This window comes from Pimephales promelas, chromosome 12, assembly GCF_988280905.1.
Source record: "Pimephales promelas chromosome 12, fPimPro1.hap1.1, whole genome shotgun sequence".
NCBI lineage: Eukaryota > Metazoa > Chordata > Actinopteri > Cypriniformes > Leuciscidae > Pimephales > Pimephales promelas.
The window spans coordinates 6,921,675-6,947,371 of record NC_142780.1 but is presented as its reverse complement, the minus strand read 5'-3'; the positions used below and the strand labels follow the sequence as shown (position 1 = coordinate 6,947,371).

Below are 25,697 nucleotides of genomic sequence, written 5' to 3'. Positions count from 1 at the left end.
TTTTTAGGTTTAATTTTTATAACCTAAAGAGAACGTTCCGGGAACGTTCCCTGCAGGTTATTTTTGGGTTTAATTTTATAACCTAAAGAGAACGTTCCGGGAACGTTCCCTGCAGGTTATTTTTAGGTTTAATTTTATAACCTAAAGAGAACGTTCCGGGAACGTTCCCTGCTGGTTATTTTTAGGTTTAATTTTGTAACCTAAAAGAACCTTTCCAGAACGTTCCCTGCAGGTTATTTTTAGGTTTAATTTTGTAACCTAAAGAGAACCTTTCCAGAACGTTCCCTGCAGGTTATTTATAGGTTTAATATAATAACCAAAGCTCTCTGTGAAAGTCCAGGTTTACAGTTGAATATTCAACGACAATAATGTTATTTGATATAATCAATAGGCTACTGCTTTCATATTCTATTTACAAAGCACTTTCAGGACATCTTTATTGTATGTATATATTTACGTGCTGCATGATTTTGACGTGGTTAATCATTAATGCCGTGCACGTGAACTTTCGAGTCTCTCAAACACTGGAGCGGCCGGCGCGCAGAGTTGCCATGGAAACGGCGCGGGACCACTGCTACTGGTAAACAACAAAACTCCCTCTCTCGCTGTTGTTTCAACTTTTCACGGCTTTTTTCAGGTGAGATTACTCTCTAAAAGCACACGAATAATACTCACAACTGTTTTCGACATTTCTCCTACTTGTAATTGACACGATTCTGTTAAAAATGTACTTTATCGACATGGTGTAGTCTTCGGAAAAAGTCCGTAGAGGTAACTTAGCAAGGCTAGCAGCTAACGTTAGCAAGGCTAACTAACATCCACGTTAACTCGGTTGAACTTTTATTTATTAAAGTTTCTTTTAATCACCTCTTATGTGTAAATGAGAGGTTTTGTAAGGGTTTTACAGTGAGCTAATTTATTTAACGTAAACGTAACGTATCGGTGATGTTTCAGGACTTTCAGGAGCAATTGGCCGAAACTAACGTTAGCTCAATGGTAACGTTAAACACATTTTGATTAAATGTTCTGTGATTTCAGTAGTAACGAAATAACCCATAACAGAGAGAAAGCTCCTACTTCAACATTTCTGAAGAAAGCTGCTGCCGGAGAAGTAACGTTAGGACACAGGTGAGCCGAAGAAGGGCAATAAATAAAAAAACATTTATGATTATTAGCAGTGTTCAAAACAGTTGTGCTGCTTCATATTTTTGTGTTTTTCAGGATTATTTGATGAATAGAAAGGTTTAAATAACAGCATTTATTTGATTATATTTGTTAATGTAATGCATCCTTGCTGAGTAAAAATTTCTTCTTTTGTTGTTCTATTAATTTTTAAATCTATCATTGACCCCAAATGTTTGAACATTAGTGTAAACTACCCTTCATATGTTTGTGGTCTATTTAACAATGAATCTTGGAGGGGGAAAAATGGTTTAAACTGTTACAATGGTTTACACAAACGCATTAATCAGCATAACTGTTTTTAACATTGATAATAATTTCCTATTAATTCAATTGAATATGGTGACTTCAATTTACATGACGTCGTGAGCAATCAAGTCGTTTATATAGATCAGTGAGTAGTGCCCAGCATAAAAGTCCACTAAAGGAGATTTCTCGCATTTTACCCCTAAACTCTGGAATACCTATGAAGGTAAAAGAGTAACAAGACTCGAGCATGAACAATAAATACTTGTATGCTAAAATTTACACTCACAGCTCCAACGTGAAAACCTCATCTAATATGCAATAACGTTGAAAAGATCACAGTTTCTGTCCTGACGGAAATTATCTTATTTTTTGCTTTGCAGAACAAGTTTGTGACTGACTTAATGAACCCAGTTGGTTTGGATCATGCTCAGAGATGTAAGGGTTACAAAAAGTTAACCAGAACTCTTATGAACTCCATCTTGTCTTTCAAAGAGATGGCAACATGAACGGAAAAAAAGGGGTTGTTAGTGAAAAAAGAGCCTTGACCTACAAAAGGTGCAGCTAATAATTGGTAAGCATGTCTGAATATCTTTTATCAATAGTTATTATATGACAAGCGCTGAGCGCATCTGTCAGCGCCAGCCATAGCGTGGAAAGCACAGTTTGAATCTGGCAGTTATGTCACGTCATGACAAACTTGTTTTCAAATTTTAATGTAATCAATCTCATTTCTTACAGACTATGTCAAAAAGAGGCACCCAGGCATCGGAGGCACTGAGATCAAGGTCTGCATGACACAAAAGTTAAGAGATCTGAGGAGACGAGCAGAAAGGTAATATTCAGACGATCCAACATCCAAGTGTGATCCCTATGTGTCTGTTTACATTTGCGAAACCGACATGAGTGAAGACTGAGGACTCAGTTTATTCCTCAGTCTACATTGTGATCTATTCACATTTCGGGAACGTTCCCTAAAGGTTCCCGGAACGTTCTCCTAACCTCTACATCCCGATATGCCTGTACACAAATAAGTCTACAAAAAATATCTTCTATGTTGTTTATTTTTTCCAAAACATAAGAATCGTATGAAGATTACTACAATAAATGTAATGTATGCACAAAATTTTAATGCCACGAAAAGCCATGCACATATATTTTAAATATATTTATAAAAAAATTTCAAAATTGCAGTTTGAAACCATGAAGATAACCATGAAGATAAAGATTCTAAAACTAAAGAGATTAGCCTGTAATAATTTAATAAATGTAAATAGGACATATATGATCATATACTAATTAAATATCATGAGAAACTGACATTGTTTATTGTTCACATTGACCTGAATAGTAATTATTTTAAAAAATTAAAACAATTGATTGTATGAATATAAAATCATTACAATAAATTAAATGTATGCAAAAAAATGTATCTACATATAAAAACCGTGAACATGTATTTTTATAAACATGTATTACAAAATTAAATAAAAAATAATCATGAACTTGAAAACATAAAAATTCTAAGACTTTAGGAGATTATAATAATAAGTTTATAAATGTGAATAAATGTGAATATCTCAAGACAATTATCAATGAGAAACTATATACACTTTTGTTTAGCACACATATTATACATTAATATAAATAATTATAAATAATTATACAAACCACAACATGTAAATAGGAAAACGTTTGCGTTATTTTGTCACTCATTTGGATTAGTATGAAAGCTGCAACCATTCACATCCAGTCTTTGTGCTAAGCTAGGCTAGCGGTGGGTGCGTCAAACAGACTTATAGCACGCACGGAGATGAAAAAGGTATGTATGGACTTATCTAACTATGGGGGATGAGGTGAATAGGCTAAAGTCCCAAAAAGTCGGAGTGTTCCTTTAAGGTTCAGTCATTTCACTTAAATGGCAGTGACTGATTGAAGAATATATATTTTTTTTTACTTTTCTTTGTAATAATGTTACTATTTGTTATTCTTACAGATGACTGTGGTGAAGATGGATGAAGATGGATGAGGCTTTCAAGTGCAGGATCTACAATTGTTTTCGTTTCACCTTTTCATTTTGCCTGTTTTGAATGTGATGCACAGCCTAGGCCTATATAATTGTGTTTTTTTGTCTGTTTTTAATCAACAATTAAACAAATGAATCGACAAAAACATGGACTGTACAGGTTTATTATTTATATAGATTTACTGTTGTATTTTATTGAAGTAAAAAAAAAAAGATGAATTGTTGTTGAACATAAAGAAAACTATTGTCTAACTAAAAACAAACCATAAAAAAATAATGTTCTGGGAACCAAAAACTAACTTTCTGGTAACCAAAAACTAACGTTATGATAACCAAAAACTAATGTTCTGAGAACGTTCTGGGAACCAAAATCTAACGTTCTGAGAACATTAAGAAAACTTTCCCAGCTAACCAAAAACAAACCATAAAAAATAACGTTCTGAGAACCAAAAACTAACGTTCTGAGAACGTTCTGGGAACCAAAAACCACTCTTCTGGGAACCAAAAACTAATGTTCTGAGAACGTTCTGGGAACCAAAATCTAACGTTCTGGGAACCAAAATCTAACGTTCTGGGAACGTTAAGAAAACTTTCCCAGCTAACCAAAAACAAACCATAAAAAATAACGTTCTGAGAACCAAAAACTAACGTTCTGAGAACGTTCTGGGAACCAAAAAACACTGTTCTGGGAACCAAAAACTAACTTTCTGAGAACCAAAAAATAACGTTCTGAGAACGTTCTGGGAACCAAAAACCACTCTTCTGGGAACCAAAAACTAACTTTCTGAGAACCAAAAAACAACGTTCTGAGAACGTTCTGGGAACCAAAATCTAACGTTCTGGGAACGTTAAGAAAACTTTCCCAGCTAACCAAAAACAAACCACAAAAAGTAACGTTCTGAGAACCAAAAACTAACGTTCTGAGAACGTTCTGGGAACCAAAATCTAACGTTCTGAGAACGTTCTGGGAACCAAAAATTGTTAGCTGGGATTGTGGAGGCAGGGTAGGAGTTTGTAAATAATGTAAAGGCTTTAAAGTGTTTTCTCATGCCTGTAGCTCAATCCTGACCCAATTAAATTAGCCCTTCATTTCTGTACACTCTCCTTTCATGCAACGTGTGCTAAAAAAAAATCGAATTTGATTAAAAGCCCTTTGATTTGAAGCAGGTTTTTCTAAGCAAATCATATTATAAGGTGGCACGCTGTCAGACTGTCCCAACGTTGGGCCCTCTCAGATCAGACAGCCAGGAACTCCAAAACATTTAATTGCCCGCCAAAATGTTCCACATCCATCACATTATCTTGCCAGAATCCGCAAAGGTATCACATCCGCCCGTCTCCAATTACCTGCGTTTTCTCTGCATAAAGTCCCCTGCATTGCAAATGTGACCTTTTGCGTAAGTGCTGATTGCTTGTTCAGGGGTGAGTGTTGCTGAAGGAGGGGAATATGTGTGTGTGTGTGTTTCTGAAGACAGTCGTTTTGTGATATGTGAAATGGCTCTTGTGCGTGTGTGTGTGTGTGTGTGTGTGTGTCTGTGTTTCAGACGAAGGCCCCTCTATGACGCTCCACCCTTTGTGAATGTTAACTCACTCTGATAGCCATAACACAAATCAGTAGACTTGACATCATAAAGGAGGCTTGAGTGCCCTGACGTGGATGCTTTAACGAGGGCTGGGCAGCCACCCGGATGCCCCTGTAGTCCAGACTCATGCATAAGAAGCAGACTTCACCGATTCCCCATCCTTAAACAGGGCAGAAACCCCTCGTCCCCTCTTTTCTCCTCACCAGCTCAACCAGGCCAGGCATGTAAAACAGGACCGCTCGCATGGACGCTTCAGCCCAAATGCATGTGTGTGTGCAGTAGGTGCATCTTCCTTTCTGAGTTCATGCTGTGTGAAACTGAAGCAGGCCTAGTTAAAGCTGGCTGTCACAGCAACACAATCTGATCTCAAGAAGCAAGCAAAGAAACTGACATTTATCCAGGGGCAGCACATTTTGTGTTGATTTAGTTCATTTTGTTCAATACATGTGTTTTGCCCACCATCTACATAATGACAATTTAAACAAAATCAGTGTTCACAAAAGTATATTATTGCAGTATATTAAGTCAAGTCACCTTTATTTATATAGTGTTATATACAATACATATGGTTTCAAAGCAGCTTTGCTGAGACACAGGGAAATTATGATTCAGTGATATCAAACACAATTCAATTCTCCTGTAAAGCAGCTCTGAAAAAGAATTTCAGATGAAATATTCAGATGAAATCAGTTCAGTGTTGATTCAGTTTGGTTCAATAACTTTGTAAAGTTCATCACATATGAAATTAGTTCAATTCATCTATAAAGCAGCTCTTGAGAATAGTGTTGGCATCATTCAGCTCAGTTCAGTTCTAATCCAATAGTGTCACTGCATTCAAGTCAATAATATTGATGAATATTAAGTGTCCAAAAGAATGCCAACGCATTCTCATCATAGGGCGTCATATAGGTGATGCTTTTTAAATTTTGTCTAAATCCAATGCACATGGCACCCTTTAGCATCAATGTAACATGCACAGAGCTTTGTTTAGTTTTGGGTAGGTTTAGTTCTGGGGTAGGTTTAGGGTTAGACCACTAGGAGGCGCCTTCTGGCCCATATAGTCTGCGTCTAAAGGGTGCCATGTGTGTTGGATGTAGACAAAATATCAAAAGCGTCAGTATATGACGCCTCGGGATGAGAACGGGCTGAGAATGCCCAAAGGCGACACTGACAAGGGACCTAAACTCCATCAGGTGACGGAAAATGTAGAAACAAACCTCGGGAGAAACCAGGCTCCGTCAGGGAATCAGTTCTCATGGTGTGATTTAATTCCAGGCTACATCATTAAACAGATTGTGATTTGATATCATTCAAAATATTTCAGCCAGTTCCTTCTGCTTGAAGATTGGGATACATCACGTCAGCATATGGAGGAAGGAGAAGTTGAAGCTGGCCAAAGGGTCTGTGCAGAGGACTTATCTGGTTCTCGTTGTTTTCACTAAAGATCTGTGCTAACAGATGTCTAGTCAACGAAGTCTACACAGGGGATCTGTGTCACAATCGCCAGCTGGAGTGCCCTTGATAGCCACAAGAGGGCACTCTACACCAGACTAATGTCACTCAATCAAGGACTACATTTCCCATAACTCACTGCCTGGTTTCAATCATCCATGATTGTCTTCAGCTGTGTCTCATTATCCATGTTACAGTAGCTCACCCCATATAAGCCTGATTTACTCAGTCACTCTTTGCAAAGTCTCGCCTAGTATCTTGCTTTTCATTAATCTTGTTTTTTTGATCTTCCGCTTGTTATTCTTGGATTTCTTTGTTTTTGCCTGTGCCCCTTTGACTGTGTTTTATGTTTGAACGGTTTACGGATTACGATTCTGGATTACCCTCCAATAAAAGCTGCATTTGGATACTTAACCAAAGTCTCAGTGCAGTTTTGTGAAAATCCGTCTCTAGTGCTCATCTAGTTGTCATGGTTTCCGCTAACATTCAGGGCTGTTGTCGTGCTAGGTGCAAGTCCACCATCTGGCTTGGATACGGACCAGATCCAGCTGACTAAGGTAACCTCGGAATAGAAAATAAGACAGACAGACAGACTAAACATGCTAATTGGATTGTTTGCATGTTTTATGTAATACAAATCAATGTTATCAGAATATTTGTAAAAGCAAAAACTCGTTGCTATTAAACAGCACACAAACGTCTGTCATTATATCACAATATCATAGCCTGAGGAAGACACCATGGAGACTAAGACCAGAGGAACCAGTGAGGAGATGAAGGTGGGAGGAGGCATGGCGCGGACAGGAGGATAATCCAAATCCCAGATGGAGGGAAGATGGAGTTGGATGGAGCGGAATTTGTGGGGGAACTAAGTGCAGCTGAAGGCCCGGAAGTTTGTTGTGCAGGCAGAGCAATGTCTGACCAAGGTGGATCCAGAGAAACAAGGGAGCCCGGTGTATCCATAAGGACAATGGTTCCAGGTGGAGCCAAGGGAGGGAGGAGCCAAGATGGAGCTGACTGGTTGACTACCTGAGGGGGAGTGATGGCCTCGGTGACTGGAGGCAGAGCCAGGGGATCCTCTTGCCAAGGTAGAGCTGGAGACTGGAAGACCTGAAGCAGATCCATGCAGCAGAGTGGATTCAACAGAGGAGCCGAGGGACTGACGGAAAACAGTGGAGAAGGCGCAGAGGAATTTGCTGTTATAGGCTGAGGAGGTGGGATAGGGAAGCTAGGCGGGATCTTTGGAGACACAGGAGACTTGGAGCTGGACAGAACCAGCAAGGATGGGAAACTCAGGGAAATATCCTCCTCCAAATCCTCATAACAATATGCAAAGGCCAGCAGCAGCTCATCCTCAGCAGCGGGAGTTTGGGCGGTGCTCCATTCCATCCCCTTCAAACTTCACGAGTACACTCACTGCCACAGATAATATTGCCGGCTCGCAAACATGGTCAAACCTCTTGTTGGGTTCGGGCTTAAGGCCATTGCACACCGAGTCCGAAATTCGCATCCGAAATTTTCGCACGTTAAAAAAAAAATTCGACCTCACGTTATGTCAGTCACGCTTGCACACCGCCTCCGAAACTTTCGTCCGTCATAAAATTAATCGGATCGGGTTCGATTTTCTGCGTTTTTCGCATCCAGAGCCAGCATTTTGAGAGGTCTTTTGACACTTCAGGGCCGGGGGAAGCTCGTCCTCAAATCATTGCACATATGCGCCGTGCTTTCAGTTTCGGTTTTCAATTCGATCAAGTGTTTATGTTCTCTTCTCTATATTGGATTATGAAATTAATAAACCTCCCCTTTCAATCAGATTGAAATTTAGGATCGAATAAGGTGTGATTGAGCAGCCAATTCGATAACTAATGTATTATTTGGGCACAATATACACAATAACTAGCTGTTCTGTCTGCCAAGCGCTTCCAACGGGCCGCGCGCGGGTGTGTGTTTGTCCGTGTGTGTGTCCATACCTGGTCCATTTCAGACACACTGCCAGTCTCCGTTCAGAATCGATTGGTTCACGGAAATTGGTGGTCTTGTTTTTAATATGTGGCTCCAGAATCGCTAGCAAAGCATCGAACTGTCCCACAGACATTCTGAGGTAAATTTTGAATCGCTCGGGATAAATTCGCAACTCCTTGATAAGGAACTCTCCTTCCTCTCGGCGCAATTTCAGGATTGGATGGACGTAATATTTTTTTTCTTTCTTCCCTTTTCAATAAGAGAGAGGGCAAAAATCATCCTCACTGCTTGACGAATCCATTTGGTATTTTTGCGTTTTTTCCCGCAAAGGTTTAAGAAATACGCAACGGACTCGGTGTGCAAGGTTTCTATGCGTGACGAATTTTTAAGCTGACGAACACGAAAATACGCATACGAATATTTCGTGCTCGGTGTGCAATGGCCTTTACAGGCTTGTTCATTGCAACAGGCTCAGGCTCCACGTCTGTGGTGGGCTCTGCCATTAGTTCTGTGCGGAGTGGGTGCTGGGCTCTGGGTTTGAAGTGTGGCTGGCAATGTCCTCATCCATGAGGCCAATGGACATGTGCAAGTTATTGTTGGCCAGCACCCACTCCATGAACGTAACGAACACATGCCAGGTTTAAGAAGTCATTGGTGTGGTCCTCGAGATTACGATGTTCTTGCTCCAAACGGTGCAGGCTGATAGCTGGTAAATCCATTTTATGTATAGGTTTTGTGTTCTGTTCTGTCTTGTTATGGTGGATCACACTGGCCTGACAGTGGAAGCGCTGCTATTGACTGCACGGAACCCTGAAATAGGAAACAGAGGAAACAGCGCTAGTAAACTGAACATTTACCTTTAGCGTCAGTTAGATGACGCGGTTAAGTTTAGGTCTGGGGTAGGGTTAGGGTTAGATAGCGTCATCTAACTGATGTTAAAGGTAAATGTTAGGTTTATTACTGAATATTTAGAGTGCCCTAAAACGTAGGATGTTGACGTATGGTCAAAAGCGTCAGTTAGATGACGTCTTGGGATGAGAATGTGTTGGTCATTCATTTTAAACTATGGAAATTAATAAGCAAAGGTAACACAGGCAAACGAGAACAGGGAAAAACACCTAAATAAAAAATAACATAACCCTGTTGTTGAAATGATCTGTCTAACTCAACCAGAGCGGATGAGTCTGTAGCCATTTTCAAGAAATCTTTTCAACACTTGATCCAATAATACTAACACTTTCTCTTCTATTCTATATAAAGATAGCAACAAAAAAGTACATGTACTGTTAAAGGGATAGTTCACTTTGAAATTAATTTTTGATATGTTTTAGCTTACCTCAAGGGCATCCAAGATATAGGTGTCTTTGTTTCCACAGTATTTTCAATTTTGACATTTTTCAGTCAAACCGTTCTTGTCTATCAGTCATACACTGGAGGCTAAGGGGGTCCAGAGAAGTCAAAATTAAACATGATTTAATGACTCGTAAATGTAAGTACACATTGATGGCCTAAGACACGAAATTAAGTGGGTTTTTTATGAGAAAACAAACAGTATTTATATAGTTTTTACCTTGTGTAATCACAGTGACGTCCAAGTGATCTGAATCAGTTGTGCAATGTCCAACTGAACCGAACTGAATCAGTTCAATGTTACGCCGGAAGTGATCGCTTGCGTGTGACGTCACTCAATATCAATATTTCCACAGACATTTCGGAAGTTTTACCTTTTACCTTAGGAAGTTTTACCTTTTCGTCTTCCATTGCGGTTTCCGTGGTGGAAAGTAACTAATTACAAATACTTTCGTTACAGTACTTGAGTAGATTTTTTCATTTTTTTCTACTTTCTTGAGTATAATTAAATTGTGGTACTTTTACTCTTACTTGAGTAAAATAAAAATAAAGTATTCAACTTATCTACATTTATATTTCAAAAAAAGTACAAAGTACTTTGACAAAGGTGCCGACCTATTTTTTACAGTCTATGGTGCCGACGGAGCAACAGCGCAAGCTGACATTTGACAGACACTTTTCAAAACCACTGCGGTGGAGCCCTGCGCTTCAGCCAAATAACAGACATATCTGAAGCACTTTCAGCCAATAACAGACAGGTCTGACTCGGTTGCAAAACCAATCAAAACCTCCAGTTCGGCTGGGGGGCGGGGCGTTCAAACCGCGCTTTGACGTTCAATCACTGGCGCTCGTGTTTGAATCAGTAGCGCTAACGTTTCAATTTTTCAGTGAATGTAAGTGAGTATTCTGCTCATATTTAATTATGGCAACTACTGAAATGGATCATACCATTGATAATACCAGAGCACTGAGCAGTTGAAGTAAATAAAAAAGCTCGGCTCATAACATGGACGCTATAGACCTTTTTCACAAAAACCGGAAATACGTAATCGTTGTGGAAACGGAGTTCCCGTCAACTGTTAACACATCAGAAAAACCTACTCTGGGAGGAGAAAATTGATCAGAGAGTCTTCAAAACTTCGAAAAAATGTAAACTTGTCATGGTCCAGTTGTTGATGACTTTGTAAAATGCTGTGGTGATGCTTGTCTGCAGCTGATTTATCTAAGACCAAAGATATTTAGAACTGAAGCTCATTCTTCCCAATATACGTTAATTAAAGGTAAGAAGGTGGAGTGTGTGGAAAGTTATTCATATTTAGGGAGTAGCTACTATTTACAATAAACTACATTTTGATGTGAATACCAGAAAGAAGTCTGTCAGTTTTATTCAACAGTTATCCCGAATTTTTTGCACTGCTGTTGCTAGAACGATCAAAGATGAAGAAAAATTATACAAATATTAATTTATTCCTTGTACACTCAGATTGTTAAATACTCAGAATGGTATATATTAATATTTTAAATTTATATGTAGCCCACTGTTGTGTGTTCTTATTTATCTTGTTTTATATTGTGGTGTATATTTTATGTGCTTATTCCGCTGGATACAAATATCTTAATACAGTTGAACATGAACTAACGTTACTTCAAAAATACGCAAATCATAAAACATAAAAAATAAACAAACAATGACGGCTTATTAGTGAATGGTGACATGAAAAGTACAGAAGATCACAGGATCAATAACATCCCGCCAGATTGCCTGAATCCATTTCCGTCGAACTTCATCGACAGGGAACTGACGAGGGAAGGAATAAAAACGATAGGTAGCCTATGGCTGCTTTTGGGAATAACAAAAAAGATCGGTACGCAACAACTCTCACTAGTTGCCTTCGGCGCTATCTGTTATGAATGGAGCGGAAGAAGTTTACCACGACAATTGCGTATTTCCGGTCACAAATACGGAAGTTGTGAGAAAGGTCTATTATTGCATGGACGGAGCAAGAAGATCAATGTAAGTGTCTAAAATACATGCACACAGTTCAATTAATGGTATGCTCTCCCTGTTTAACAATACAGTTAAACTAAATATACGAAGAAAACTTTGTACAAAGCTGAAAAAAGGGAAATAAGATCACATGATGATTTATCTGTCAATCATGCATATAAAAGTGTAGTTCGAGTGTAGTTCCCAGCACATTTTCGGTTGGCTACAATGAAAAAAAAGATCATTTAATTTAACATGTTAACCATACCCCACTTTTTTTTCTTTTTTTTTTAACTGGGAATTTTTTATTCATACTGTTTTATTGTTTTTCATACCTTTTTTATCAGACCTCTCAATTAACCTTCTTTGCTTTCAATTATGAATGAATCAAATCAAAACATTCAAATGATCTTCCTACACTTACTTTTCAAAATTAGTTATAAAAAATTGCTTTTGACAACAGAGGAAGCTAGTAGTCTATATGTGGAGCACTTTTATCAGTGATGGATGCACTTTTTTTGGGGCTTCAAATTTTCTTCAGTCATTCCATTATAAAGTTTGGAAGAGCCAGGCCATTTTTTAATATAACTCTGATTGTATTCGACTGAAATCAGATAGTCATATCTTCTAAGATGACTTGAGGGAGAGTAAATCGTGGGCTAATTTTAATTTTCGGGTGAACTATCCCTTTAAAGACATACATCATTCTTTTGAAAATACCTGAAAGTTTGATAGACTCAGATATATTATAGCTATTATCTGTTTGTCTTCATGTTTCATCAGTCAAAACATCACTATTTGCAAGTTATTACGTATATCCATATAAGGCATTTTCTGAAATGTGTAAGTTTAATACTTCCATGCATCAGTACTGGGCCTTCAGTATGAATGAAACAGATGACATGAGAGCGTTTAGCGCTCCATTTCGCTATCATCTCCCCATTTTGGGTAAAAATAGAAAAATACTAAAGTACTTTGTAACGCAGTTACTTGAGTAGTTTTTAAGCAAACTATTTATTTACTCTTACTTGAGTCATATTATATTTCAGTACTTCTACTTGTACTCAAGTAAATTTTTACTTAAGTAGCAATACTTTTACTTAAGCACAATTTGTCAGTACTCTTTCCACCACTGCCCGTATATCTAAATATGTTTAGTGAAAGGTAAAACTTCCGAAATCTCTGTATAAACAAAGAGCGACGTAGGCGCGCAAGCGATCACTTCCGGCGCATGCACAGACCGAAGCGCCCGTGCCGTCAGATCATTTTGTCATGGCTATGATTACAAGAGGTAAAAACGATATAAATACTGTTTGTTTTCTCACACAAACCGCTCGTTTCGTGTCTTAGGCCATCAATGTGTACTTACATTTACGAGTCATTAAATCATGTTTAATTTTGACTTCTCTGTGCATGCTTTTTGGTGGACCCCCTTAGCCTCCAGTGTATGACTGATAGACAACAACGGTTTGACTGAAAAATGCAGTGTTGTAGTACTTGAGACTCGGACTCGTCTCGGACTCGGTCTTGAGACCATATTTTAATGGTCTTGGTCTTGTCATGGACTCGTGTGCATTTGGACTCGGAATTGACTCGTACTCGAACATTTTTTTTTTAGGACTCGGAATTATTCCCGAGTCCACTCGAGTTCAATTAAAAATATTTTTCATGATTATTAATGTATGTTAATAAAATATTTCTTTAAATTGATTGACACGCCCAGTGATTGGTGATTTTCTAGTGCGCAACTGCGCATGACAAATTGTAATAAAATTACTTTTAACACCACCTACTATGTGACCTTTTTACCCTAAACTGATCATATTTTTTAAACTATTTAAGTAAATTCAGTAAAAAAAAAAAAAAAAAGGATTTCTCTAAGTAAATAAAAGTAAATTAGGTAATCAACCCTCACTGGTCTCGGTCTCGGCTCGGACTCGACCGTCTCTGGTCTCGGACTCGACTCGGACTCGACTCGACTCTCTATGGACTTGGTCTTGACTCGGACTCGACTCTCTATGGACTCGGTGTCGACTCGGACTCGAGTGAGGTGGTCTTTACTACAACACTGGAAAAATGTCAAAATTGAAAATACTGTGGAAACAAAGACACCTACATCTTGGATGCCCTTGAGGTAAGCTAAAACATATCAGAAATTAATTTCAAAGTTAACTATCCCTTTAAATTAAATTTGGAAGGATCATAGCACTTGCATATTGTTGTCCTACTTTAACTGCTTCTATTGTTCTAATTTGTAAGTCGCTTTGGATAAAAGTGTCTGCTACATGAATAAATGTAAATGTAAATATAACCATAACAGTATGGCACTTTAAGTGTATTTGAAGAATTGAAAAGACTCTCATACTATTCACCAGATGTCAATGCACACGGTGCATTCATTCTCATGTCTTCACTGATATTTATTTTTCAGATAATTATTTTTCAATAATAATAACAGCTATTTTTAGGTTTTAAATGTAAAAAAAAAAATGAACCAGTTAACTAGCACTGTTTGCAACAGTTGTCTGTTTGTTTGGAGTCAAAGGGTTGGGAAAATCAACATCTCAAACTTCTTTCCTTTTTTTGTCACCTTGGTAATTGAGAAAGGTCAGGCAGCATTGTGTGGAGCTCTCAGATTTATGTACATCATTTTAGGATGGATCAATAGTATATGCTGTTTTCATTCGTCAATGAAAGGCATAAGAGAGTTAAGCTTGACCTTTGCCTCCCTATCCAATTGTGTTGCAAAAGATCAGCAGTACATACAAATAAGAGCGGCATGTGTGTTTCTGTAAAACGAAAGATAAAAACAAGAGGTCGGGCACGAGGGGAATAAGAACACTGATGCAGTACAATGTAAGGAAATATTACTCCTCTGTTCCTCTGACAAATCAAAAGATGTGTTTGAATTGGTCTTGTTGGACCTTGTTGAGATGTGCCTGGCATGATGATCTCAAGTACAATACGATCAATGATCTTGTGCTGATTCAGTTCTATTGTCCCTCATGTAATCCAATCGGGACAGTTTTGAGCTGGTCTTTATACCACAAAAAAGCGTGGATTTTGAAGACTTCTCCTCATTTCTCCACAATTATGGATACTTCAATTGCTAGATGCATATGACAACTTCTGGTAAATTCGAGTAACCCTTTGATTAGTGCACAGGCGTAGTTGTGCAGGATTTCTGTCTTGAACTGACTGATAGGCACACGATTCACGAGAGCTCACAACTCTGCACCACAATCTTGCACTCCTTTCTCATCTTGTAGACATCAATCTATGCTCATCAATCTATGTTATCCTCTTCTATTTACTTTTCATAATCACAAATTTTGTTGTTTGTATCTTAAAGGAATATTCCAGATTCGAGTTGAGCCGAGTCTACAGTGTAAAGGGACCCAGTCAAAGTTACAGTCAAAGACCCAGAACCAGATAAGAGGAAGGAAGACCTGGAGTCAGATTTATATTAAATTAAAGAAAAGCTTTACTGAAGATAGTTTGCAGTTTCATCAGGCAGAAATCAGCTTCAAGACTTACAAGGAGTTCGTAAGCCACCCCACTTAAGATCACAGCAATTATACCCTTCACCAAGGTCTAAGCTACATCCTTGCTTCAGATTGAATGATTTTCATTGGCTAAGAAATAGATAAACATAGTAATTTTCCACACATACACAGACAGACTGAAACATATCTCCATCGATTATGCAGCTGACACTCGGACCCTGAAGTTAGGCACGTCGTGACCTTCCAGGTCGCAGATTTGGGTTGCTGAGTGCCAGCCTGTCCAAAACAACAAGTCAGTCAATCTCCAATAATGCCAGTGGTTCCTTAACCTGTCGCCAAAAAGACTAACACACACACACCGACACAGCTTTTTCAAGGTTCGATCTGGCCAAGCTCCAACTATAAACAGAAGACTCTTCAAAATCAAGATAATACGTTCTTTCTCTCAAGGAGATGACACTTTAATATAAAGTAAGGCTTTAACAAAGAAAGTATCCCTTAAACCACACTAAACAATGCTGGGTTGTTTAAATCCAAATTTGTGTAAAATATGGAAAAACCCAAATGTTGGGTTAAAAATGTAATTTATTACATAATCGTTTACAACTGTAAATGTTTTAATTGCATTTTTAACACAACATTTGGGTTTGTCCGTATTTAACACAAATTTGGGTTGAAACAACCCAGCATTTTTAAAGAGTATGAATAACATTTAAACCATGGAAAATAATGAAGCAAAGCATATGCCCTAAATAGCTGCATTTCCCCTCTGTGATCCATATTCTGCACTCTAAAAAATGCTGGGTTGTTTTAACCAAATTTTGGGTCAAATATGGACAAACCCAAATATTGGATTAAAAATGCAATTTAAAAAATTTAACCCAATGGCTCGGTTTGTCCATATTTTGACCCAAAATTAGTTTAAACCAACCCATTCCATATTTAATTTCTGGAAGCACTGCATTCAGATGACATTAGAGAATGCATGAAAAGAACATTTCAGTATTCACACTGGTAACTTTTATAACAAAGTAAAATCTCATAAGCCTAGAGAAGTCATCAGCTTGTGTGATATTTAAAAGGAAAAATATTGATTAATACCTTGATTATACTCACTCATTACATAGGCTACTGTATAAATTGAAGCAGCAGTGGATTCCAGAATCGAACCCTTCAACAGTGCTTGTAGCATTATGTTAATTACAAAATTTTCAAATTAAAAGTTTTTAATTTCAATGTATCCCCCCTTTCCTGAGTTACTGAGAATGGAAGTGAATGGGACCAATTCATTCATGGAAACCATTATTGAGTAAAAAAGTGCTCAAAGAATATAAGTAAGTAACCAAAACAGATTTAAATATCTACTCAAACATTTATGCTTTTATTGTCACATTTTTATTATTTCCCTCTTACTCAGTTTAAGCATCACAAGTTAAAAATATAGCTGCAAGCAGCAACACGGGGCCAAGCCCAGCAAGGCGCAGCAAGCAGACCAAGCACAGAGCCAGCACATCAAGTACAGCAGTGCAGCAGGCATTTAAGCACCAAGAGCAGTGCAGAGCCGCAAGAACAAAAACAGCACAAATTGAATACACATGTAAATTAAGCACAAACAGCAGTGCAGAGCAGGAAGGAATTGAAATGAAAACTTATTACACAATTTTAAAGTCGCCCCACGTGGAACTCGAACCCACAACCAGAGTGGTTCAGTATTGGAGATACATGGTTTAACATATTGCGCCACTCAGAGGTTGTGAATTTCAAAGCAGCAGGGGAGAGGGTTCAGTGTGAGAATGATTCACAAAAAAGTTCCATGACATGTTATCCAGATTAGCATGCTAAGCTAGCTCAGTTCTAATGTATCTTATGACTTGGTGCATCCAATCGTGGCAAAATGCATATCCTCTGATTCGACAGGACGCAGGGAATCAATAGATACCAATTTTATGATTTTGTGACAAACTGTTCACAAGTTACAGCTTCTGATCCATCTCTGGGTCAACCTTGTTCATTTTGCGACATCATAACTTTTTTTTTCCCCATATTGCAAAAAAAACGGGAACAGTACTTTCATGCGGCTCGGTCCAAAGATCATTTGTGTGCATGTTTGGAGAAAATTGGACAAAATTTGAAGGAGGAGTAGCGAAAAAACTGTTTCCCATTCGCTCCAATATGGTGGCCAGTCACATTGTTCAAAAGTAACATATGAGATATCGTTGAAATCGGCATAACCCAAGGAATATTTTGACATATAGAAATCAAATTTCAAGCAATATTAGCAAAAGTTATAAGCGTTTTTTCAAAAAACAATGATATCTCTGGAACAATAGGTGGCGCTGTTCCCAACTTTGGCATGGAACCTCAGAACATGCTTCCGATGAAGCATACCAATTTTCGTTTCGATTGATCAAACTTTGGCCGAGATACAGCCTCTTAACCAATTTTGGGTGGACCTTGTTAAGTTTGCAAAAGCATAACTTTTGAAGAATGAAAAATAAAAAAGATCTGTTCAGTCATTTCTGTGCGGCTCAGTCTGATGTTTATTTGAGCGCATGTTTGGACAAAATTGGACAAAATTTGAAGGAGGAGTAGCGAAAAAACTGAATACTGTACATTTCAAAATGGCCACTACTGTAATGGGCAGGGTCTTAATGTACGGTATTGGTTGTGATCAGCATGATGAGAGGAATCAGGTGTACTAAGTTTCATGTCTCTAGAGCAAAGGGTTCAAAAGTTATAACCATTTCAATGTTGAATTTTTGAACTGGTGGTGGCGCTATAGAGTTGGTCCTAGAGGGTCAAAAATTGGTCCAATTACTATTCATTAGCATCACTACAAGTGTGCCAAATTTCATCATTTTCCTACTTACGGTTCATAGGGCTGCCATAGACTTCCATTGGCGGAAGAATGAGCAAATTGTTATTTTGACAATAACAATTGCTAATATAGCTGCAAGCAGCAACACGGGGCCAAGCCCAGCAAGGCGCAGCAAGCAGACCAAGCACAGAGCCAGCACATCAAGTACAGCAGTGCAGCAGGCATTTAAGCACCAAGAGCAGTGCAGAGCCGCAAGAACAAAAACAGCACAAATTGAATACACATGTAAATGAAGCACAAACAGCAGTGCAGAGCAGGAAGGAATTGAAAACTTATTACACAATTTTAAAGTCGCCCCACGTGGGACTCGAACCCACAACCAGAGTTGTTCAGTATTGGAGATACATGGTTTAACACATTGCGCCACTCAGAGGTTGTGAATTTCAAAGCAGCGGGGGAGAGGGTTCAGTGTGAGAATGATTCACAAAAAGTTCCATGACATGTTATCCAGATTAGCATGCTAAGCTAGCTCAATGCTAATGTAGCTTATGACTTGGTACATCCAATCCTGGAAAAATACATATCATTGGATCCGACAGGACGCAAACAATCGATAGATACCAATTTTATGATTTTGTGACAAACTGTTCACAAGTTACAGCTTCTGATCCATCTCTGGGTCAACCTTGTTCATTTTGCGACATCATAACTTTTTTTTCCCCCATATTGCAAAAAAAACGGGAACAGTACTTTTATGCGGCTCGGTCCGAAGATCATTTGTGTGCATGTTTGGAGAAAATTGGACAAAATTTGAAGGAGGAGTAGCGAAAAAACTGTTTCACATTCGCTCCAATATGGTGGCCAGTCACATTGTTCAAAAGTAACATATGAGATATCGTTGAAATCGGCATTACCCAAGGAATATTTTGACATATAGAAATCAAATTTCAAGCAATATTAGCAAAAGTTATAAGCGTTTTTTCAAAAAACAATGATATCTCTGGAACAATAGGTGGCGCTGTTCCCGACTTTGGCATGGAACCTCAGAACATGCTTCAGATGAAGCATACCAATTTTCGTTTCGATTGATCAAACTTTGGCCGAGATACAGCCTCTTAACCAATTTTGGGTGGACATTGTTAAGTTTGCAAAAGCATAACTTTTGAAGAATGAAAAATAAAAAAGATCTGTTCAGTCATTTCTGTGCGGCTCAGTCTGATGTTTATTTGAGCGCATGTTTGGACAAAATTGGACAAAATTTGAAGGAGGAGTAGCGAAAAAACTGAATACTGTACATTTCAAAATGGCCACTACTGTAATGGGCGGGGTCTTAATGTACGGTATTGGTTGTGATCAGCATGATGAGAGGAATCAGGTGTACTAAGTTTCATGTCTCTAGAGCAAAGGGTTCAAAAGTTATAACCATTTCAATGTTGAATTTTTGAACTGGTGGTGGCGCTATAGAGTTGGTCCTAGAGGGTCAAAAATTGGTCCAATTACTATTCATTAGCATCACTACAAGTGTGCCAAATTTCATCATTTTCCTACGTACGGTTCATAGGGCTGCCATAGACTTCCATTGGCGGAAGAATGAGCAAATTGTTATTTTGACAATAACAATTGCTAATATAGCTGCAAGCAGCAACACGGGGCCAAGCCCAGCAAGGCGCAGCAAGCAGACCATGCGCGGAACAGAGCCAGCACATCAAGTACAGCAGTGCAGCAAGCATTTAAGCACCAAGAGCAGTGCAGAGCCGCAAGAACAAAAACAGCACAAATTGAATACACATGTAAATGAAGCACAGTGAGCATTTAAGCACAAACAGCAGTGCAGAGCAGGAAGGAACTGAAATGAAAACTTATTACACAATTTTAAAGTCGCCCCACGTGGGACTCGAACCCACAACCAGAGTGGTTCAGTATTTGAGATACATGGTTTAACATATTGCGCCACTCAGAGGTTGTGAATTTCAAAGCAGCAGGGGAGAGGGTTCAGTGTGAGAATGATTCACAAAAAAGTTCCATGACATGTTATCCAGATTAGCATGCTAAGCTAGCTCAGTTCTAATGTATCTTATGACTTGGTGCATCCAATTGTGGCAAAATGCATATCCTCTGATTCGACAGGACGCAGGGAATCAATAGATACCAATTTTATGATTTTGTGACAAACTGTTCACAAGTTAGAGCTTCTGATCCATCTCTGGGTCAACCTTGTTCATTTTGCGACATCATAACTTTTTTTTTCCCCATATTGCAAAAAAAACGGGAACAGTACTTTTATGCGGCTCGGTCCGAAGATCATTTGTGTGCATGTTTGGAGAAAATTGGACAAAATTTGAAGGAGGAGTAGCGAAAAAACTGTTTCCCATTCGCTCCAATATGGTGGCCAATCACATTGTTCAAAAGTAACATATGAGATATCGTTGAAATCGGCATAACCCAAGGAATATTTTGACATATAGAAATCAAATTTCAAGCAATATTAGCAAAAGTTATAAGCGTTTTTTCAAAAAACAATGATATCTCTGGAACAATAGGTGGCGCTGTTCCCAACTTTTGCATGGAACCTCAGAACATGCTTCCGATGAAGCATACCAATTTTCGTTTCGATTGATCAAACTTTGGCCGAGATACAGCCTCTTAACCAATTTTGGGTGGACCTCGTTAAGTTTGCAAAAGCATAACTTTTGAAGAATGAAAAATAAAAAAAAATCTGTTCAGTCATTTCTGTGCGGCTCAGTCTGGTGATCATTTGAGCGCATGTTTGGACAAAATTGGACAAAATTTGAAGGAGGAGTAGCGAAAAAACTGAATACTGTACATTTCAAAATGGCCACTACTGTAATGGGTGGGGTCTTAATGTACGGTATTGGTTGTGATCAGCATGATGAGAGGAATCAGGTGTACTAAGTTTCATGTCTCTAGAGCAAAGGGTTCAAAAGTTATAACCATTTCAATGTTGAATTTTTGAACTGGTGGTGGCGCTATAGAGTTGGTCCTAGAGGGTCAAAAATTGGTCCAATTACTAATCATTAGCATCACTACAAGTGTGCCAAATTTCATCATTTTCCTACTTACGGTTCATAGGGCTGCCATAGACTTCCATTGGCGGAAGAATGAGCAAATTGTTATTTTGACAATAACAATTGCTAATATAGCTGCAAGCAGCAACACGGGGCCAAGCCCAGCAAGGCGCAGCAAGCAGACCAAGCACAGAGCCAGCACATCAAGTACAGCAGTGCAGCAGGCATTTAAGCACCAAGAGCAGTGCAGAGCCGCAAGAACAAAAACAGCACAAATTGAATACACATGTAAATTAAGCACAAACAGCAGTGCAGAGCAGGAAGGAATTGAAATGAAAACTTATTACACAATTTTAAAGTCGCCCCACGTGGAACTCGAACCCACAACCAGAGTGGTTCAGTATTGGAGATACATGGTTTAACATATTGCGCCACTCAGAGGTTGTGAATTTCAAAGCAGCAGGGGAGAGGGTTCAGTGTGAGAATGATTCACAAAAAAGTTCCATGACATGTTATCCAGATTAGCATGCTAAGCTAGCTCAGTTCTAATGTATCTTATGACTTGGTGCATCCAATCGTGGCAAAATGCATATCCTCTGATTCGACAGGACGCAGGGAATCAATAGATACCAATTTTATGATTTTGTGACAAACTGTTCACAAGTTACAGCTTCTGATCCATCTCTGGGTCAACCTTGTTCATTTTGCGACATCATAACTTTTTTTTTCCCCATATTGCAAAAAAAACGGGAACAGTACTTTCATGCGGCTCGGTCCAAAGATCATTTGTGTGCATGTTTGGAGAAAATTGGACAAAATTTGAAGGAGGAGTAGCGAAAAAACTGTTTCCCATTCGCTCCAATATGGTGGCCAGTCACATTGTTCAAAAGTAACATATGAGATATCGTTGAAATCGGCATAACCCAAGGAATATTTTGACATATAGAAATCAAATTTCAAGCAATATTAGCAAAAGTTATAAGCGTTTTTTCAAAAAACAATGATATCTCTGGAACAATAGGTGGCGCTGTTCCCAACTTTGGCATGGAACCTCAGAACATGCTTCCGATGAAGCATACCAATTTTCGTTTCGATTGATCAAACTTTGGCCGAGATACAGCCTCTTAACCAATTTTGGGTGGACCTTGTTAAGTTTGCAAAAGCATAACTTTTGAAGAATGAAAAATAAAAAAGATCTGTTCAGTCATTTCTGTGCGGCTCAGTCTGATGTTTATTTGAGCGCATGTTTGGACAAAATTGGACAAAATTTGAAGGAGGAGTAGCGAAAAAACTGAATACTGTACATTTCAAAATGGCCACTACTGTAATGGGCAGGGTCTTAATGTACGGTATTGGTTGTGATCAGCATGATGAGAGGAATCAGGTGTACTAAGTTTCATGTCTCTAGAGCAAAGGGTTCAAAAGTTATAACCATTTCAATGTTGAATTTTTGAACTGGTGGTGGCGCTATAGAGTTGGTCCTAGAGGGTCAAAAATTGGTCCAATTACTATTCATTAGCATCACTACAAGTGTGCCAAATTTCATCATTTTCCTACTTACGGTTCATAGGGCTGCCATAGACTTCCATTGGCGGAAGAATGAGCAAATTGTTATTTTGACAATAACAATTGCTAATATAGCTGCAAGCAGCAACACGGGGCCAAGCCCAGCAAGGCGCAGCAAGCAGACCAAGCACAGAGCCAGCACATCAAGTACAGCAGTGCAGCAGGCATTTAAGCACCAAGAGCAGTGCAGAGCCGCAAGAACAAAAACAGCACAAATTGAATACACATGTAAATGAAGCACAAACAGCAGTGCAGAGCAGGAAGGAATTGAAAACTTATTACACAATTTTAAAGTCGCCCCACGTGGGACTCGAACCCACAACCAGAGTTGTTCAGTATTGGAGATACATGGTTTAACACATTGCGCCACTCAGAGGTTGTGAATTTCAAAGCAGCGGGGGAGAGGGTTCAGTGTGAGAATGATTCACAAAAAGTTCCATGACATGTTATCCAGATTAGCATGCTAAGCTAGCTCAATGCTAATGTAGCTTATGACTTGGTACATCCAATCCTGGAAAAATACATATCATTGGATCCGACAGGACGCAAACAATCGATAGATACCAATTTTATGATTTTGTGACAAACTGTTCACAAGTTACAGCTTCTGATCCATCTCTGGGTCAACCTTGTTCATTTTGCGACATCATAACTTTTTTTTCCCCCATATTGCAAAAAAAACGGGAACAGTACTTTTATGCGGCTCGGTCCGAAGATCATTTGTGTGCATGTTTGGAGAAAATTGGACAAAATTTGAAGGAGGAGTAGCGAAAAAACTGTTTCACATTCGCTCCAATATGGTGGCCAGTCACATTGTTCAAAAGTAACATATGAGATATCGTTGAAATCGGCATTACCCAAGGAATATTTTGACATATAGAAATCAAATTTCAAGCAATATTAGCAAAAGTTATAAGCGTTTTTTCAAAAAACAATGATATCTCTGGAACAATAGGTGGCGCTGTTCCCGACTTTGGCATGGAACCTCAGAACATGCTTCAGATGAAGCATACCAATTTTCGTTTCGATTGATCAAACTTTGGCCGAGATACAGCCTCTTAACCAATTTTGGGTGGACATTGTTAAGTTTGCAAAAGCATAACTTTTGAAGAATGAAAAATAAAAAAGATCTGTTCAGTCATTTCTGTGCGGCTCAGTCTGATGTTTATTTGAGCGCATGTTTGGACAAAATTGGACAAAATTTGAAGGAGGAGTAGCGAAAAAACTGAATACTGTACATTTCAAAATGGCCACTACTGTAATGGGCGGGGTCTTAATGTACGGTATTGGTTGTGATCAGCATGATGAGAGGAATCAGGTGTACTAAGTTTCATGTCTCTAGAGCAAAGGGTTCAAAAGTTATAACCATTTCAATGTTGAATTTTTGAACTGGTGGTGGCGCTATAGAGTTGGTCCTAGAGGGTCAAAAATTGGTCCAATTACTATTCATTAGCATCACTACAAGTGTGCCAAATTTCATCATTTTCCTACGTACGGTTCATAGGGCTGCCATAGACTTCCATTGGCGGAAGAATGAGCAAATTGTTATTTTGACAATAACAATTGCTAATATAGCTGCAAGCAGCAACACGGGGCCAAGCCCAGCAAGGCGCAGCAAGCAGACCATGCGCGGAACAGAGCCAGCACATCAAGTACAGCAGTGCAGCAAGCATTTAAGCACCAAGAGCAGTGCAGAGCCGCAAGAACAAAAACAGCACAAATTGAATACACATGTAAATGAAGCACAGTGAGCATTTAAGCACAAACAGCAGTGCAGAGCAGGAAGGAACTGAAATGAAAACTTATTACACAATTTTAAAGTCGCCCCACGTGGGACTCGAACCCACAACCAGAGTGGTTCAGTATTTGAGATACATGGTTTAACATATTGCGCCACTCAGAGGTTGTGAATTTCAAAGCAGCAGGGGAGAGGGTTCAGTGTGAGAATGATTCACAAAAAAGTTCCATGACATGTTATCCAGATTAGCATGCTAAGCTAGCTCAGTTCTAATGTATCTTATGACTTGGTGCATCCAATTGTGGCAAAATGCATATCCTCTGATTCGACAGGACGCAGGGAATCAATAGATACCAATTTTATGATTTTGTGACAAACTGTTCACAAGTTAGAGCTTCTGATCCATCTCTGGGTCAACCTTGTTCATTTTGCGACATCATAACTTTTTTTTTCCCCATATTGCAAAAAAAACGGGAACAGTACTTTTATGCGGCTCGGTCCGAAGATCATTTGTGTGCATGTTTGGAGAAAATTGGACAAAATTTGAAGGAGGAGTAGCGAAAAAACTGTTTCCCATTCGCTCCAATATGGTGGCCAATCACATTGTTCAAAAGTAACATATGAGATATCGTTGAAATCGGCATAACCCAAGGAATATTTTGACATATAGAAATCAAATTTCAAGCAATATTAGCAAAAGTTATAAGCGTTTTTTCAAAAAACAATGATATCTCTGGAACAATAGGTGGCGCTGTTCCCAACTTTTGCATGGAACCTCAGAACATGCTTCCGATGAAGCATACCAATTTTCGTTTCGATTGATCAAACTTTGGCCGAGATACAGCCTCTTAACCAATTTTGGGTGGACCTCGTTAAGTTTGCAAAAGCATAACTTTTGAAGAATGAAAAATAAAAAAAAATCTGTTCAGTCATTTCTGTGCGGCTCAGTCTGGTGATCATTTGAGCGCATGTTTGGACAAAATTGGACAAAATTTGAAGGAGGAGTAGCGAAAAAACTGAATACTGTACATTTCAAAATGGCCACTACTGTAATGGGTGGGGTCTTAATGTACGGTATTGGTTGTGATCAGCATGATGAGAGGAATCAGGTGTACTAAGTTTCATGTCTCTAGAGCAAAGGGTTCAAAAGTTATAACCATTTCAATGTTGAATTTTTGAACTGGTGGTGGCGCTATAGAGTTGGTCCTAGAGGGTCAAAAATTGGTCCAATTACTAATCATTAGCATCACTACAA

General features: G+C 38.7%; 1 long non-coding RNA gene across 1 annotated transcript; it reads left to right on the top strand.

Annotated features, from left to right (window-relative positions):
• The first annotated feature begins 325 nt into the window (after positions 1-325).
• LOC120487553 (uncharacterized) lies at positions 326-3,968 on the top strand. The gene is made up of 5 exons (XR_016145666.1): positions 326-637; positions 1,039-1,128; positions 1,812-2,002; positions 2,170-2,263; positions 3,425-3,968. It is a non-coding gene; the product is annotated as an uncharacterized LOC120487553 (long non-coding RNA).
• The last annotated feature ends 21,729 nt before the right edge of the window (positions 3,969-25,697 follow it).